This window comes from Archocentrus centrarchus, unplaced genomic scaffold (genome assembly GCF_007364275.1).
Source record: "Archocentrus centrarchus isolate MPI-CPG fArcCen1 unplaced genomic scaffold, fArcCen1 scaffold_150_ctg1, whole genome shotgun sequence".
Taxonomy (NCBI): domain Eukaryota; kingdom Metazoa; phylum Chordata; class Actinopteri; order Cichliformes; family Cichlidae; genus Archocentrus; species Archocentrus centrarchus.
The window spans coordinates 34,256-40,255 of record NW_022060195.1 but is presented as its reverse complement, the minus strand read 5'-3'; positions in this window follow the sequence as shown (position 1 = coordinate 40,255).

Sequence of the window (6,000 nt, the reverse complement as noted above, 5' to 3'; positions counted from 1 at the left end):
GTAGTGCCGGTCTCTGGCTGCATGACTGTGGATTCTTGTCTCTGGATGAGTGATCTGGAATGATCATTTCTTTGTTTGCACAATCACAATGAGTTGAATCTAACATCTAATAAAAGGTGAAATTTTGGAACACAGTGGAACATTCTGTGAAATACTGGGGTTAGGTTAATTGGCCATTCTAAATTGCCCATAGGTGTGATTGTGAGTGTGAATGGTTATCGGTCTCTCTGTAGACATGCGACAGGCTGGTGACCTGTACAGGGTGTACCCTACCTCCCGCCCTGTGACAGATGGGATAGGCTCCAGATCCAAATCATATGTGTGCAGGTAACTTTAAAGAAAAAATAATGTTGATGCTGTTATGTAAGCAGCAGTAGTGACCATTTTTTCACTGACTCACAGTGACCCCTGCAGACTCACTTTATGTGTCATTTCAAGATCTCTGGTGGCATATCATTGTGCTTTTACATGACATTTAAAGTAGTCCACTTCAAAATTTTGGTCAATCTTCTGAATTTGTTCCATATACTGACTTTTATACATATACCTGTACATTTATTTTTTAAATATATGTTTTACTAATATTGATGATATGACACATTATGCTGACATGCTGGACTTTAGGATCATTTTGGACTTCTGAACTGCATTCATTTGATCTACCTGTGACAAATTTATTTGGCCTTGAGCAGTGATTATTATGATCAGACTCAAGGCCCACAAATATATTCGGCCTGCGAGATAATTTCATATGGCTATTATTAATGGCCAGTAAATAGCACTCCAACCACTTATACTACAAATCCTGCGCACTAACCCATTTTCCTGCGTTGCCAATGACACATAGGCGTAGGAACTGGGGGGACAGAGGGGACATGTCCCCCCCAATATTGGAGACAGGCGCATTTGTCCCACCCAAAAATTACACAGCAGAGGAGAAAAATACTTGATTTTGAAATCTTTAACTCGCGTGCTTTTATTTTGAAGGTGCAACATAGAGTCATGTCATTGCGATCCCCTTGCCCCCCTCTGAACAGCTCTGTGTGTTTGGGAGGTGGGAGACAGTGGCAGGAGTCAGAAACTCTTGAATGAGGTAAAATGGTCTGTCAGGATCATTGCCATGAACAGAGACGGCCCGAGGCATAGGCGACATATGCGGCTGCCTAGGGCCCCCTGACCACTAGGGCCCCCCCAAAGCTCACATACATTTGTAATGAAACTTTTTTTTTTTAACATGCTAGTGCACTGGCAACATTTGTCTATGCACTGGTAACAATTACCTGTGCATTGGTAACAGTTATCTGTGCACTGGTAACAGTTATCTGTGCTCAAGTCAGTTTGCCCACATCTTACGATCATAAAACATATACATATGTAAATTATACATGCAATAATATAGGTGTACACACTATTTTTCCAAGAAACATTTGAAAAAGAAGAACGTAAAAGATCAAATAGCATTTTTTATGCTTTGCTCAGAGTATTTATGGATCTGTCGGGTTTCCAATATGTGTCCCCCACAATAGGAAACTCATTCCTACGCCCCTGCAATGACACATTGATCAGTGATCAGTGGATAAAAACATCCCTCAGCACTTTTTACAGTGACATTTAAGCTAGCCTGTACCCCCAAAATGCCCAAAGGAAAAGTCGAAAACAGGGATTTTCCAAACAGCTGGGAGGCAGAGGACCTGATCTGGCATCAGAGGTAAGTCTGTGTCTTTTTTCCCCACCTGCAATGTGCGAAGAAAAGAGTAGATTGGCGGGACAGGTGGGGTAGAAGATACAGAGGAGACCTGCTGGGGTGAGCTGACAGTGAATCACTGTCACACACCAGGAAATGCTGTGCAGCAAAGTCCTGAAGACAGCACCGTAACACAGACAGTGAACTTTATAAGAGGCAAAGGTTTAAGTTTCAGTCTTTTCTGGAGGAAATAGCTTCTGAATTTGTTGACTTGCCTTATCACACAGGTGCAATGAGCTACCTGAGGATATCTGTCAGTTCACAGAAAGTAAAGGAAACGACTCAGCAGGGCTCCTGATGAAAAGTGGCTGTGTGAGTCAGCCTTTCTCTGTGACATAAGAAGCCTCTTAATGCGTTAAACCTGCAGTTTATAGGCATAATCAGAAGTACCTCGCCTGTACAATTTACAACTTCAGTTTCAGCATGCCCGTGCTTCTTCAGTCCTCTGTAAAAGTGTGTTTTCTAAGGCTGGGAAAGTTATACCAAAAAGAAGAGGTCGGCTGAATCCCTACACTGTTAAAATTGTTTTATTCCTGAATAAAAATCAGTGAAGCACCCCCACCTCCACCCAGTGATGTACGGTGAGGTTTGTGATGGGTGAGGCACTGACTCCACTGGAGTCGGATGTTCACATATATGAACCCAAAGTAGAAGCTTATTTTTCAGTTTTAATTATGCTAATGATTAATTATGCTTTAATCAACTCCATATTGTTCAACAATGATGGCAAGAAAAACAAAATATTTAATGTAAGGTCAAACTATTTTTTTTTGGGGGGGGGGGGGGGGTGTCTCTCTTTTTAAATTAATAAAAACTTACCTTTATTTGAAGATGAAATCCATACACCTATCCTTCTCCACGAATATCTCCGTTACTCTGTTACAACGATAGGAGGGCAGTGCTGCTGCAGCCCCCCATTGGTGTGGCATGGTACTGTATGCCTCACCCTGTGTATTTTCACCGTGCATTTATGAAGGATCACAAAGAATAAACATGCCACACACATTCATTCAATATATAGACAGACCTGGAAGATCAGCATGTGTAGCACATGTGTAATCAAACATGTATATTGGCGATTTAAAGAGAGACAGCAATGGGCATGCGCCAACCACCTGCTTCATTTATTGTATGTGACACAGCGCCACTAGCGGTGAGGCACAGCACTGCACTGCCTCACCCCACCTTTCTTCCATGTGTTTGAAGGCAATGTGTAAATTTTTTTTGACCATTAAAGTGTTGAAATAATTCAGAAAACAGTTTGATAAAACAGTCTAGATAGTATAGAACAGTCAGGTGGTCAGATGTATTTTCTCTTATCATTGCTAGTATTTTACTTGTCATGATGACAGGAGAGGCACTGCCTCCCCTGACTGCACATCACTGCCTCAACCCAAGCACTTCCTGTAACTGTTTATTGATACTTAGATATACCACGATCAGCATAGATTTATTTAATCTGGTTTTACAATACCTGAAATGGGGATTTTAACATAATAATTGCATAATTATGCTAAAATATCTGCCAGCCAACATGTAACATAACAGTAGGGATGCTGTACAGTAATCCCTCGCTACTTCACTTTTTGCGGACTCGCTGTTTCGCGGGTTTTCGATCAATATTAGTGTAAAATATTTATTGCATTATTTTCGCTGTTTCGCGGTTTTTCGCAGTACTCGTTCTTCACATGCGTAGTACGTGTTGTACAGTAATGTATATATTTGGTGTATAAGTGTGTGGGGAGGGTTTATAAAAACTTAAAATAGTGTATAACTACTAAAATAATGTATAAGTATTAAAATAAATAGCGTCCCTACTTCGTGGATTTTCACTTATCGTGGGTGGTCCTGGAATGTAACACCTGCTATAAGTGAGGGATTACTGTACATCAAATGTTAAGTGTTCAACGGGGCTTCGTGTGATCAGGCTTTTGGTGAAGCCATTGGCTGGAATGACTCAACACATTCACATGGGGCCTCATCATACCATCACTATCTGCAGCTTCAGGGACGGGACCACGTGATTATACACATCTATGATGCAGTGAAGGATTTTCAAGTCAAGTTGCACCTGCAAGAGGCACAGATGCAAAAAGGGAATTTATACCGCTTTCTATGTTGCCATGTTGTCTTCACGCTCCCTAATAACTTTGTGTATATTTAAACCCTTAGTTTTCTTCAGGGGTCGGGTGCAATGTGTGTCAGGCGGTGGCCAAGGGCGGAGGCCCTGGCGGACCGATCTCCGGCTATCGAGACTGGCTATTGGGACATGGAATGTCACCTCTCTGGTGGGGAAGGAGCCTGAGCTAGTGCGTGAGGTTGAGAGATACCAGCTAGATATAGTTGGGCTCACCTCAACACATGGCCTGGGCTCTGGAACCAGTCTCCTGGAGAAGAGCTGGACTCTGTTCCAGTCTGGAGTTGCCCTCGGTGAGAGGCGGCGAGCTGGGGTGGGTATTCTTGTATCCCCCCGGCTTGCTGCCTGTACGTCGGAGTTTTCACCGGTGGATGAGAGGGTAGTTTACCTGCGCCTTCGGGCTGGGGAATGGGTCCTGACTGTTGTTTGCGCTTATGCGCCGAATGACAGTTCAGAGTACCCACCCTTTTTGGAGTCGCTGGGCGGGGTGCTGGAAGTGCTCCATCTGGTGACTCCATAGTCTTGCTGGGAGACTTCAACGCTCATGTGGGCAATGATAGTGAGACCTGGAGGGGCGTGATTGGGAGGAACGGCCTGCCCAATCTGAACCCGAATGGTGTTTTGTTGTTGGACTTCTGTGCAAACCACAGTTTGTCCATAACGAACACCATGTTCAAACATAAGGATCACCATAAGTGCACATGGCACCAGGACACCCTAGGTCGCAGGTCGATGATCGATTTTGTAATCGTATCATCAGATCTGTGGCCGTATGTTCTGGACACTCGGGTGAAGAGAGGAGCTGAGCGGTTAACTGATCACCACCTGGTGGTGAGTTGGATCAGGTGGCGGGGGAAGATGCTGGACAGACCTGGCGCACCTAAACGTATTGTGAGGGTGCGCTGGGAACGTCTGGCAGAAGCCCCAGTCCGGGAGATCTTCAACTCCCACCTCCGGCAGAACTTCGACAACATTCCGAAGGAGGCTGAGGACATTGAGTCCGAATGGACCATGTTCCGCACCTCCATTGTTGAGGCTGCTGCTCAGAGCTGTGGCTGCAAGGTAGTTGGTGCCTGTCTATGGAAGCAAACTTGTGTCATCAGGATCTGAATTTTAAATGCCATTGAATTTCTGGCACTGAATTTTTTTAATGCCGAAAAAAGTGATTGAATTTTTTGCCTCTGAATTTAAGTCTCTGAAATTTCACTATCTCATTTTCAGTTTATTTTTCAATGATCAAAATTTCAAGATAAAAAATTCACCCTTTAAAAATTCGATGCAAATATTTTCGAGTACTCAAATGCGATAGGTCAAATTCAGTGTCTAAAATTCGCTGTCAGAAAATGCGGTGAAAAGTTATCCACCCCCAGGCAAGAGCAATCGATGCTGGCTGAAGACAAACCAAACTCCAGCCAATCACACAACGCTTCTTTAGTCACGTGATACATGGCTGGCGCTGGGCGGGAAGACAGAAGAACTATGGCGGCCAGCAGTAAACTCCGGTAAGCAAATTATTCTTTTCTTACGTGGCCGGAGGGGCGGAGACACTCACTGTGACGGAGCGCGACGTGAGGAGGGCGTTTAGACGTGTAAACACCAGGAAAGCGGCTGGACCAGACGGTATTAGTGGACGTGTCCTTAAGCCCTGCGCTGACCAGCTGGCACCTGTGTTTACAGTGATATTCAACCTCTCACTGAAACTGTGTGTGATTCCCACCTGCTTTAAAAAGTCCATCATAGTCCCTGTCCCAAAGAAACCACACCCCAGCAGCCCCAATGACTTCAGGCCCATAGCACTCACCTCTGTGGTGATGAAGTGTTTTGAGAGACTCATCAAGACATTCATCACCTCCTCACTGCCCACCACCCTCGACCCACTACAGTTTGCATACCGGCCAGACAGATCCACAGATGACGCCATATCCTTCCTCCTCCACAAGACCCTTTCACACATAGACACTGGTAAGGGGAACTATGTGAGAGTGCTGTTTGTAGATTACAGCTCAGCATTCAACACCATAGTTCCCTCCAGGCTGGTCTCTAAGCTGCTGGACCTGGGCCTGGGCCCATCCCTGTGCAGGTGGGTTCACAGCTTCCTGACCAGCAGACCACAGGTGGT